Source organism: Pleurodeles waltl, chromosome 2_2 (assembly GCF_031143425.1).
Source record: "Pleurodeles waltl isolate 20211129_DDA chromosome 2_2, aPleWal1.hap1.20221129, whole genome shotgun sequence".
Taxonomy (NCBI): Eukaryota; Metazoa; Chordata; class Amphibia; order Caudata; family Salamandridae; genus Pleurodeles; species Pleurodeles waltl.
The window spans coordinates 255,835,377-255,848,421 of record NC_090439.1 but is presented as its reverse complement, the minus strand read 5'-3'; the positions used below and the strand labels follow the sequence as shown (position 1 = coordinate 255,848,421).

General features: G+C 43.8%; 1 protein-coding gene across 1 annotated transcript in view; it reads right to left on the bottom strand.

Moving 5' to 3' along the window:
* Positions 1–13,045, bottom strand: part of ADCY2 (adenylate cyclase 2) — a 4,811,883-nt gene that overhangs the window by 2,772,897 nt on the left and 2,025,941 nt on the right. The gene's annotated exons all lie outside the window — the stretch shown is intronic.

The window sequence follows — 13,045 nt, the reverse complement described above, 5'->3', positions numbered from 1 at the left end:
TTATTGCAACATAAGACTTCAACCAGTGAAAGACAGACTCCCCACTAGAAACAGAGAACATTAACAGCATTTCAAGACTCCCAGGTCTAAAGACAGTAGAAAGAAGTCTGACTTAGAGACTAGCACTGTGGACCTTCGTTTGCACCCTGTCCAAGTAGGGACCCTCACTCCAGACAGGGTAAGGGAGTCAGGCAGCTAAAATAACCCCTGCTCACCCCCTTGGTAGCTTGGCTCAAGCAGTCAGGCTTATCTCAGAGGCAACGTGTAAAGTATTTTTATACACACACACAGTAACACAGTAAAAACACCACAAAAGTGCTCTACACCAGTACTCTAAACCTGACCAAAACAACAAAAACACAACATACACAAGTAAAGATGTGAATTTTCAAAGATTAAATTTTAGTAAGGCTCTTAGAAAGACAATAGCTCTAGCTGGGGCTATCACGGCATCATACTGGATAGCTGTCATTTCTGAATCCATTGATAGTCTGTCAGCAGAAGAGAAAGCTCCCCTTGAGGAGTACCAGATTGTTAACCCACAATCTTTATCTAACACAGTGCCATACATCAGCTAAACACAAAGTAAGTGGTTTGTCTATGTTGATCCATAAGGACTTACCCTTTGACACAGTAGAAAGCCTCAAATATTATAAGAAGGGCAGATACATCATCTTGTTAGCAAAATGGAGGGAAGAGATCTGACCTTGGTAGGGTCATGCAGCCCGTATTCTGGACAAGAAAGGTTTCTTTAATCAATTATGGAAATAATCAAATGCATGCAAATAGTTAAATAGAAATGGGTGTGTAAGATTGCTTCTCAAGGGGACTTTAATACAGCTTATACACCCTTCAAAAACAGATATCCAGTTAAAAGATTTCTGAGGATGTAGATGATGCATGCAGTGACTAAGGTACTTGCTGGCCAGAGCCACTATGACATCTAGAGAATCTTCCACCCCAGTGACAAAGACTACTACTTTTTCCTACATTTTCTCAGGGCATATTTAATAATAGGCTTGACCTGGGGTTTAAGTCTCCTCTTAGAAGTGTGGACAGGGTCAGCATAGTCCTCTTCACAACATTTAACTATGGCCCAGTTATACAGGACTGCAAGTGTGTATCCTACCGCGAAACAGAGAGATCTTGATATTTTGACCTAAATGAAAGGATACATTGGGGTCAACTAAGATCACAAGCAACAGAAATATTTGGGATAAATGACTATGGTGGGAAATCTCAGGGAGTACTTTAGGAAGGTTTTAAGGCTTTAAGGCTGTTCTGCTTGGAAGTTTACATTGTTCAAAGCAGAACAGAACCAGTATAGGAACACTACAAGAGCAATATTAGAAGCTGATCTTAAACAAGCATGACAGCAGCTTAAGGGGTCAAGTTCAACTAGATCTCTTAGAAAGGCATTACTCTGAGGAGACAGAAGAATGTATTGCTCACACAATGATCAGAAGGAGCTCTTCTTAGACTTAAATACTTTTATTAGAGACAAACTGATAGGGAGTATACCAAGCTTAGCAAAAGACAGATCCAAGGTCCCCACTACTTTTTTCCGAGAACTCTTCTGGGGGAACCACAGGAACATAAAACAATAGCCTCTCTTTTGAAGAGTCTGGACCCATGCAAGAACTTGGAATAAGGGATGTCAAAGGAAGATGTCATTAAAATGATTAAAAACAAGCCATTAATTAAGGCCCCGGGTCCCAATAGGCTGACTGCCCACTTTTACGAAATGTTTGCTTTATTATAGTACCACACTTGCTGAAGCTCTTTCTTTCTTTTGGTGATCCTAGAATGTTATTTTCTTTACTGAGAGAGGCTAGCACATCCACTTTACATTATGAGTGAAAACCTAGGAAGGGCAGATTTGATTGCAAAACTTAGCCCTTAAGACATACATGAAGGTCCTCGTGAACATATTGGAGCAGCTGATGTCCTTCTAGGTTGTACCTGATAAATCAGGTTTTATAGTGAATATACATGTCTTTGACAATGTGGGATAAGAGTTCCACCTAGTTGAGAAGTCTAAAAAATCTAACCTTCCAATGATCGTACTAGTGCTAGATGCTGAAAAGCATTTGAACAGGTCATCTCGACCTTCTTGGGGAGCATCCTAGAGCGGATGGGAATAGGGTCTATGATGAGAAAATATATACAAGCTAACTATGTGGACCCAGTTGCTAAATTTTGGGTGAATAATCTGTCACACTTCCAACTTCATAGGGAAACAAAAACAAGGACGCCCTCTTCCCCACCTGCCCTCACCTCATTAATGGAACCACTGGCAAAAACGCAACAAGAAACGTGGCAGGAGTACAGTGATCTCTCATTGGCCATGGAAATGTTGATGCCTGCTTTACAAAATAAGAGAAGGACATTCTGTGCAGTTAAGAAGTCTCTCATTGACTAACTGCATAAGCAAATTGCCTGCTCTATCATACACTGGGACACTTCAAGCATCAACAACGTACTGGTACGACTGAGCTCAGTGAAGACATGTAAGAACTGTAGGAGACCGTAGTGGAATGAACAACAAACCAACATCACCATTATACATTGTTACTAAAGTATTGCTCTAACATTTCATTTGCTGTCTATGATGTGTGTTTTCCAACTAATGCCTGGGGGATGAGGTGAGAGGGTGAGGCCATTGATCCACGCATCTGTTGCACATCAGTAGCAACTTTGTTTGCCTATTAACATCATGAACACTGTCCTTACTGCATGAAACCTTAATAAAATGTATAGGGGAATAACCATAAATAAAAGGTGCCAGTGGTGATTTCTCTGACCATTTTGCAGTAAGAAAAATACTTAACCCCTTCGTTGCCAGGCCTTTTCCCCCTCAGGTGCCAAGCCTTTTTTTGGCTATTTGGGGCAGTTCGCGCTTAGGCCCTCATAACCTTTTGTCCACATAAGCTACCCACACCAAACTGGCGTCCTTTTTTTCCAACATCCTAGGGATTCTAGAGGTACCCAGACATTATGGGTTGCCCTGAAGTAGACCAAGCAATTAGCCAAAATACAGCGAAAACTTTGTTAATTGAAATAAAATGGGAAAAAGGGCTGCAGAAGAAGGCTAGTGTTTTTTTCCCTGTAAATGGCATTAACAAAGGGTTTGCAGTGCTAAAATCACCATCTTCCCAGCTTTCAGGAACAGGCAGACTTGAATCAGAAAACCCAATTTTTCAACACAATGTTGGCATTTTACTGGCACATACCCCATTTCTTTTTAAAATTGTGCTTTCAGCCTCCTTCCACTTAGTGACAGAAATAGGTGTGAAACCAATGCTGGATCCCAGAAAGCTAAACATTTCTGAAAAGTAGACACAATTCCGAATTCAGCAAAGGGTCATTTGTGTAGATCCTACAAGGGTTTTCAACAGAAAATAACAGCTGAAATAAAAAAATATTGAAATTGAGGTAAAAAACAACACTTTTTCTCCATGTTTTACTCTGTAACTTTTTCCTGCGATGTCAGATTTGTGAAAGCAATATACTGTTACGTCTACTGGACTCTTCTGGTTGCGGAGATATATAGGGCTTGTAGGTTCATCAGGAATCCTAGCTACCCAGAGCCAATAAATGAGCTGCACCTTCCAATGGGTTTTCATTCTATACCGGGTATACAGGAATTCATGTGCTGAAATATAAAGAGTGAAAAATAGGTATCAAGAAAACCTTTGTATTTCCAAAATGGGCACAAGATAAGGTGTTGAGAAGCAGTGGTTATTTGCACATCTCTGAATTCTGGGGTGCCCATACTAGCATGTGAATTACAGGGCATTTCTCAATTATTCGTCTTTTTTACACACTGTCTTATATTTGGAAGGAAAAAATGAAGATAGAGACAAGGGGCAATAACGCTTGTTTTACTATTCTGTGTTGCCCCAAATCTCCCGATAAAAATGGTACCTCACTTGCGTGGGTAGGCCTGATGATCGCAACAGGAATTGCAACATGGACACATCACATTTTTACATTGAAATCTGATGTGTTTTTTGCAAAGTCTAGCTCAGCCGGAACCTAGGGAAACCTACCAAATCTGTGCATTTTTTAAAACTAGACAACTATGGGAATCCAAGAGGGGGGGACTTGTGGGGCTCTCACCAGGTTTTGTTATATAGAATCCTTTGCAAACCTCAAAATGTGGCTAACAAAACACTTTCTCCTCACATTTCGGTGACAGAAAGTTCTTGAATCTGAGAGGAGCCACAAATTTCCTTCCACCCAGTGTTCCCCCAAGTCTCCTGATAAAAATGATACCTCACTTGTGTGGGTAGGCCTAGTGCCCGCGACAGAAAATGCCCCAAAAACAACATGGACACATCACATTTTCCCAAAGAAAACAGAGGTGTTTTTTGCAAAGTGCCTACCTGTGGATTTTGGCCTCTAGCTCAGCCGGAACCTAGGGAAACCTACCAAATTTGTGCATTTTTTAAAACTAGACACCTAGGGGAATCCAAGAGGGGGTGCCTTGTGGGGCTCTCACTGGGTTTTGTTACCCAGAATCCTTTGCAAACCTCAAAATTTGGCTAAAAAAACACTTTCTCCTCACATTTCGGTGACAGAAAGTTCTGGAATCTGAGAAGAGCCACAAATTTCCTTCCACCCAGCGTCCCACCAAGTCTCCCAATAAAAATGATACTTCACTTGTGTGGCTAGGCTTAGTGCCCGCGACAGGAAATGCTCCAAAACCCAACCTGGACACATCACATTTTCCCAAAGAATACAGAGCTGTTTTTTGCAAAGTGCCTACCTGTGGATTTTGGCCTCTAGCTCAGCCGGCATCTAGGGAAACTTACCAAACCTGTGCATTTTTGAAAACTAGTCTCCTAGGGGAATCCTAGATGGGGTGACTTGTGGGGCTCTCACCAGGTTTTGTTACCTAGAATCCTTTGGAAACCTCAAAATTTGGCTAACAAAACACCTCACATTTCGGTGACAGAAAGTTCTGGAATCTGAGAGGAGCCACAAATTTCCTTCCACCCAGTGTTCCCCCAAGACTCCCGATAAAAATTCTACCTCACTTGTGTGGGTAGGCCTAATGCCCGCTACAGGAAATGCCCCAAAACACTATCTGGACACATTAAAATTATCAAATACAAAACTACCTATTTTTTGGGGGCAGGCACCTGCGTTTCTGGTCCTGGGCTCAGCAGCCATCTAGGGAAACCTACCAAACCCAGACATTTCTGAAAACTAGACACCCGAGAGAGTCCAGGGAGGTGTAACTTGCGTCGATCCCCCAATCATTTCTTACCCAGTATCCTCCGCAAACCTCAAATTTAGCTAAAAAAATCACTTTTTCCCACATTTCTGTGTGGGATCACCACACCGGGACAAAATTCCTACCATCCGATGTTCCCCTCAGTCTCCCAGCAAAAATGACACCTCAGTTGTGTAGGTGTGCCAAGTGCCTTTGACAGGGAAGAGCCGAAAACATGTCGAAACTGAGGGGGAACCAAAGCGGGTCCAAAAGGGCAGTTTGAAGAAAAACATTTTGAGGCTGACAGGTTGCAGCAGAATGTTTATCGGTATAAATGGGACAATGTTGGGTGATAGGAATTTTTTTGATTCCTGCAGATTCCGGAAGATTCCATCACAAAAATGTGGGAAAAATGTGTGATTTCCAGCAAAGTGGAGGTTTGCACGGCATTGGGGGTAAGAAAATGGTGCGGGTGCATGTGAAGCACACCACCCTGGAATCAACCAGAGGTTCAGTTTTCAGATGTGTCTGGGCCTTGTGGATTTTTCTACATGGCAGCGTCTCAAAGTCAAAAAAGTGCAGCCCTCACCATTCCAAGTGGGACGATTTTGAGAGTTACCAAGCTCTCATGTCCCAAATGTAAAACCAAAACCCAAAATAATCAAATGTCTTCTTGCTTGCCGTGGGATAAGATGTTTTAGTGTGCCGGGGGAGAGCTGAAAGACTGTTACCCCCTTCAGTTGGGGTGGGGGCATAACCAGGCCCATACTGGTTGATAGTCACCACCCCACTATTTTTTGCTTTATTTTAATTCCATGCCATCTAGTAGACTTTCTGCCCCCCAGGGGAGTGGATCGGGGGCAATTGTCCCATCTGCCCACTGGTGGGTGGAACAACTTTGTCCCATTTATTTGGGGTGGGGGTATGGCCATTCCCCCACCCTCTTATTTTGAAAAAAAAAGTCCCTGGTCTTTGGTGGGCTTGCAAAAATAGGCTGATCTGACCCCAAGGGGGGCAGATATGGCCAACAGTAATGTGCCCCCATGAAGAGCGACCCTTGCCCAACGGGCAGCCCTCACAAACAAAACACACACATACACACACCAATCCCTGGTGTCTAGTGATTTCTGCAACCCCTTGGGGGCAGATTGGCCTAACAAAAATAGGCTTATTTGCCCCCAAGGGGGGCAGAAATGGCTTAAATACAATTTGCCCCCAGGGGAGGGACCCTTGACTAGGGGTTTGCTCCCCATACATAAAAACATAAAGTTTCTGCTGATCTGCAGAAATGACCTAGAAAGAATGTTGCACCCCCCAGGGAGCGACCCTTGCTGAAGGGGTCGCTCCCTAAACATAAAAGAAAAAAAAATCCTGGTGTCTAGTGCTTTTCTGCCCCCCCGGGGGCCAGCCCTGACCTAGGGGGTGGTGGGGCAGCCCTCGGGGGGAGCGCTAGCGCTTCCCCCGAGGGCCGGTAATTGGACGAAATGGTTACGTCCATGGCGCCTCACAGGCACAGCCATGGACGTAACCATTATGTCCATGGCGTGCAAGGGGTTAAGGACACCAACCATTGATCAGTGGGTGACGTCTGGCTGGAACCTCAATGAGTAGCTATGATATACACATAATTTTAATACATTCAAAAGGTCTTGGTTGACAGAGACCTAAAAAAACTCAATCAGTTTGACAAGCCTCCTGCCTTTGAAAAAGAAAGAAAGAAAGAAAGAAAGAAAGTAGGGAAAAGAGAGAAAGGAGAGAAAAGAAAAATGTATAAGTGGATAACAAAACACAACAGTGTAAAACGGACAGAATCTGACTGGTATGATGTCAAATAGCACCAGCCACAAAAGCAAAACACTCCAACAAGAATTTACAACAGCTCTGGCAGAAGATGGGATCTGAAAAAGATGGAACGTGTATCAGAAGCATCCACCTATCACAAGCTCTCAACACAAAGTCAGCACTAATAATAAAGTAGAAACAAAAACACTGGCACTGAAGGGAACTAGTTTGTGTGTGGATGTGCTCACTGGGAGAGAGCAAAATTCAGTAACTCAAAATGAAGTTAACCAGTAGATTAAGTAGGCCTACCCTCTCCCCATGCTATATTTTGTAGTGGGTAGAAGCAAAATGTGAATGACACAGCAACAAACCAATTGATGAAGAGAGGTGTCTGAAAGTCCCTATTTGTAAGTATATTAAACATATATTTTTTAAATCAAAAGGTCTTTGCTAAAGTTAGACCTAAAAGTTGTGGTTATCCCAGTTCAGACATGATCTCCTGCTTTCCTCAAGAATGAACTAGTGCCTGCCTCAGGAACAGATTCTCGCCTGCCTCATGGACAGCACAGCACTAAAAGTCCAGTGCTTTGAAACTGCTAGTCAGTCTTTCAATTAAGGGAGACCACTCTGCTTTTACAGAGAGGACAGAGACCACTCTGTTTATGCATAAAGTGCCAGAACAGCGATAATGCACACCCTTTAATGTTTGTATCCATGCCAATAGAGACTGGGCTGTTACATAGGGTCCCCTGTGTGAAACAACACCATTCAGTGCTCCCCATGCAGGGGGTGCATGGAATGTGAGGAGACCCTGTGATTCAGACAGAGTTCGAAACATATCTACACAATAGGAAGGAATTTTCAAGGAAGTCTTTATCATAAAGAAGTCACACAAGAATAAGGGCAGGAGAACACATTTAATACCCTCTGTTGGACCTGGCCTTTTTACAGGGTCATCCCCAAACTTTTCGCCTCCTTCCTCCTATTTTTTCTGACCTGTTGTTGTTGGCTTTTGAACTCTGGGCACTTTACCACTGCTAACCAGTGCTAAAGTGCATATGCTCTCTGTATAAATTGTACTGTTGATTGGTTTATCCATGATTGGCTATTTGATTTACTTGTAAGACCCTAGTAGAGTGCACTGTATGTGCCTAGGGCCTGTAGATTAAATGCTACTAGTGGGCCTGCAGCACTGGTTGTGCCACCCACTTGAGTAGCCACTTTAGCTTGTCTCAGGCCTGCCATTGCAAGGCCTATGTGTGCAGTTTCACTGCCACTTCGACTTGGCATTTAAAAGTACTTGCCAAGCCTAAAACTCCCCTTTTTCTACATATAAGTCACCCCTCATGTGTGCCCTATGTAACCCCTAGAGCAGGGTGCTGTGTGGGCAAAAGGCAGGACATGTACCTGTGTAGTTTATATGTCCTGGTAGTGTAAAACTCCTAAATTCGTTTTTACACTACTGTGAGGCCTTCTCCCTTCATAGGCTAACATTGGGGCTGCCCTCATACATTGTTGAAGTGGTAGCTGTTGATCTGAAAGGAGTAGGAAGGTCATATTTAGTATGGCCAGAATAGTAATACAAAATCCTGCTGACTGGTGAAGTTGGATTTAATATTACTATTTTAGAAATGCCACTTTTAGAAAGTGAGCATTTCTCTGCACTTAAATCTTTCTGTGCCTTACAATCCACGTCTGGCTAGGTTTAGTTGACAGCTCCTTGTGCATTCACTCAGACACACCCCAAAAACAGGGTACTCAGCCTCACTTGCATACATCTGCATTTTGAATGGGTCTTCCTGGGCAGGTAGGGTGGAGGGCCTGCCCTCACACAAAGGACTGCCACACCCCCTACTGGGACCCTGACAGACAGGATTGAACTGAAAGGGGACCTGGTGCACTTCTAGGCTCCTCTTTGAAGTCTCCCCCACTTCAAAGGCACATTTTAGTATAAAACAGGGCCTCTGCCCTACCACCTCAGACACGTGCTGGGGAAGAAACCTGAACCAGAACCTGCATCCTGCCAAGAAGAACTGCCTGGCTGCTCAAAGGACTCACCTGACTGCTTTCTACAAAGGACTGCTGCCTTGCTGTTGGCCTGTTGAATTGCTGAACTCTTGCCTTGCTGCAGAAGTGCTCTCCAAGGGCTTGGATAGAGCTTGCCTCCTGTTCCATGAAGTCTCAGGACCAAAAAGACTTCCATCTTTCAACTGGACTCCTTGTGCGCCGAAAAATTCAACGCACAGCTTGCTCCACAGTGAAAAATTCACTGCACGCGGATCCGGAAAGACGCCGCTTGACCGCGCAAGGAAAAGATCAACGCAACGCCTGCGGTGCGACCGGAACTTCGGCCCATGGCCCGCCTGGACAACGACACCCGACTTCCAGAGAGGAAATCGAAGCGACGCCTGCTGTGAGGGAGAAAATTCTACGCACAGCCAACGGAACGACACACAGCAGGATAACAAGCCCAGGATTCCACGCACAGACCCAGGACATCTGGGAATCACGCGACCCACAGAAGAGACCTGTCCGCGTGCCGGAAAACTACACACGTCTTCCCCGAGTGAAAAATAACGGCGCAAGTCCGTGTGTGAAGGGGCGAAATGGACGAACACAACATTTTTCCACGCATCTCCTCCTCTTCGGCCCTTTGCGGAGATTTTCCACTCCAAACCAGGTACTTTGTGCTTGAAAGAAACTTTGTTTGCTTTTTAAAGACTTAAGACACTATGGCCCTCATTACGAGCCTGGCGGTCTGTGACCTCCAGGCTCGCGGTTGGCGGGAGCACCGCCGACAGCCCGGCGGTGCCCCGCAGGGCATTCTGACCGCGGCGCTTTGGCCGCGGTCAGTGCAGGAAAACCGGCGGTCTCCCGCCGGTTTTCCGCTGCCCGTTGGAATCCTCCAAGGCGGCGCAGCTTGCTGCGCCGCCTTGGGGATTCTGACACCCCCTACCGCCATCCTGTTCCTGGCGGTTCGCCCGCCAGGAACAGGATGGCGGTAGGGGGTGTCGCGGGGCCCCTGGGGGCCCCTGCAGTGCCCATGCCAATGGCATGGGCACTGCAGGGGCCCCCGTAAGAGGGCCCCGCTTGTATTTCACTGTCTGCATAGCAGACAGTGAAATACGCGACGGGTGCAGTAGCACCCGTCGCACCTTCCCACTCCGCCGGCTCGATTCCGAGCCGGCGTCCTCGTGGGAAGGTTGTTTCCCGCTGGGCTGGCGGGCGGCCTTAAGGCGGCCGCCCGCCCGCCCAGCGGGAAACTCAGAATGCCGGCCGCGGTCTTCAGACCGCGGTGCGGTATTCCTGCGGCGCAACTTTGGCGGGCGGCCTCCGCCGCCCGTCAAAGTTGTAATGAGGGCCTTTATATCACTTTTCAGAGATATCTCTACAATTTCATATTGCATCTTTTATCGTTTTGACCTGCAAATACCCAGATAAATATTATATATTTTTCTAAACACTGTGTGGTGTATTTTTGTGGTGCTATATTGTGTTATTGTATGATTTATTACACAAATACTTTACACATTGCCTTCTAAGTTAAGCCTGACTGCTCAGTGCCAAGCTACCAGAGGGTGGGCACAGGATCATTTGGATTGTGTGTGACTTACCCTGACTAGAGTGAGGGTCCTTGTTTGGACAGGGGTAACCTGACTGGCAACCAAAGACCCCATTTCTAACACCCTCCCTCAGCTCTTTCTGCAAAGAACAAAGTGGACTTTCCTAACAATAAAGATGCCTCACCCTAGGCAACATGGAAGAATTAGACTGCTCTTTTTCAGACTTATTTCTGGCAAAAAACCTTTTGACTGGATTTTTAAACTCAATTATGTGTATGCAGGTTTTTCACGATGGTGCTTATGGTTTGCTGTTTAAATGAATATTGTTTGATAGTGGTTCAGCCTCACTGCTTTGGGTGATTAAGTAGGAGAAACTAATGAACCTGAATAATATCTTTCTCCTACAATGAAACTATGATTTTTCATGTTCTTTGAAGAATTGTGTAAGGAATGTTCTTAGAGAACACTGTACAGTTGAATCATACGTCTGAATAGTGAAACAGGTTTTAATTTGTAATTTTACCAAGCATTAGTCCTTCATAATACTGTTTCACATACTTTACTGTTTGACACTCAGAAATGACTGACAGACTTTGGAGCTCTTGCACTTTATTTTCTTGTGATGTCAAGTGACGATGAATGAATGTGGGGGTAGGTTATACACTTATGTAACTAATGGATGGAAGTTCTGAATAACACTGAGACTGGTCTGCTAGCGTGCCCGGTCCTTAGTAAGTAAACTTTCAAGGGGACGCCTATCGGTCGATGAACCTTTTGAATCGCATGGAGTATCCTAGTCATGCAGTGACCACCGAACCAATAATCAACATCAATAAACAAGATAAACACTTTATGGAACCACAATGGAAACCAAACTAATCAGAAATAACCACTACTCATTAAAAGGGTTAACAATTTTTATTCCCTATTGATTACAATTCTAATTCATCCGTTAGTTAAATTTTTATTTCAAACCAACTTTATTAATTCATCAGTTAGAAAACATTATCTCTTGAATAGAAGATATATGACCAAACAACAGCATAAGCTATGGATGCCAGCATTAATAATGTAACTCAGCAATTTAATTTGTCAGTCATTTGTCACCGTCAACGTCCCCCTAATCAGCCTACCTAACCAAGATTAGCATTAGCATGTGGGTCTTCATGCAAAAACAATTTGGAGAAAACATTAATTTTTAATAATTCTACCTAAAAGAGAAACTCTATAAGACAGCACAGTTGGTACCTAGAAGAAAAGGCACAAAATTGTCAGTCACATTTCATAGCTACCTATCCAGGCTGGATCAGCAACAAGTCAGTCTTCGTCTTCAGGTCTTCAGATAGTCAGCTACGGATCAGGCTCACAGAGTATGAGCCCAATATCAGCACCTCGATCAGCGTCTCCTGACGTCATCAATTTCTTCCCAGATTCGCCTAAATTCTGAAGTCTTAGCCCCTTGTCATGACTTTTTATTAGGGTCTCCCAGTCCATCCCACTAATTGCTAATTGGTCAGTCTGTTGAAAGATATGACTCTAACCTATAAATTCTGAAGTCTTAGCCCCTTGTCATGACTTTTTAGGGTCTCCCAGTCCATGCCACTAATTGCTAATTGTTCAGTCTGTCGAAAGATGTGACTCTAACCTATAGTTTTTGTTTACCAAATCTTGACTTTGCATATATTTTTGAGTCCCATAAAACTGATTGGTTCTTCTTGCAATGAGAACATCATCCGGCTCTTCAGGTAACGAAATTGTGGCATATGTCTCTTCAGTCAGTGCCTCTATTGTTCAAGTGCTGGGAAAGTACATTTAGCCTGCTCTACACGTAATAGTATCAAATTGTCTTCATCGTCTCCTGTCCGTTGGTACATTGCAGAATGTTCTAGCTACTTGAACTATGAGCGGCTCAAGGTCTCCTTCTCCCGGTTAGCAGTCCCTTGCAAAGCATTCGAAGTCTTTATATTCAGAGCGAGCAAGGCCCAGTAAAACCAGACCCTTAGTCCGGCTAATTTAAGAATATGAATTTATATAAAACATAGGTTATACATCTCATTATGACATATTAGTACATTTTTCTCATATATTTTTCATTATTTCGCATATTTAGTCACTTTAGTACACATGGTGATCACTCCCCGCGGGCACATTTCTAAACGCGCACATTATTTTCTATTATTAATTTCTCTACACATTTTTCTCATTAGTTTACACACATGTCATTAATAATTTCTTAATTAACATATGTGCTCCAACAGATCTTTAGTACTGTAGTATGCTTTAGTTTAAATTAAATGTTCAACATGCTATATTTATGCATCACAGGTATGCAGTTTTTTTCGGAAACATGGGACTGATGTGTGAATTCCAAATATACACAAGCTATGTGCTTATAACATTTACAAAATCCCATAAGGATTTTCTTGAAGTTCCAAAACAAAATTTGGTTTAAGGCTCGCAAAACATTATGCCTTTTTCA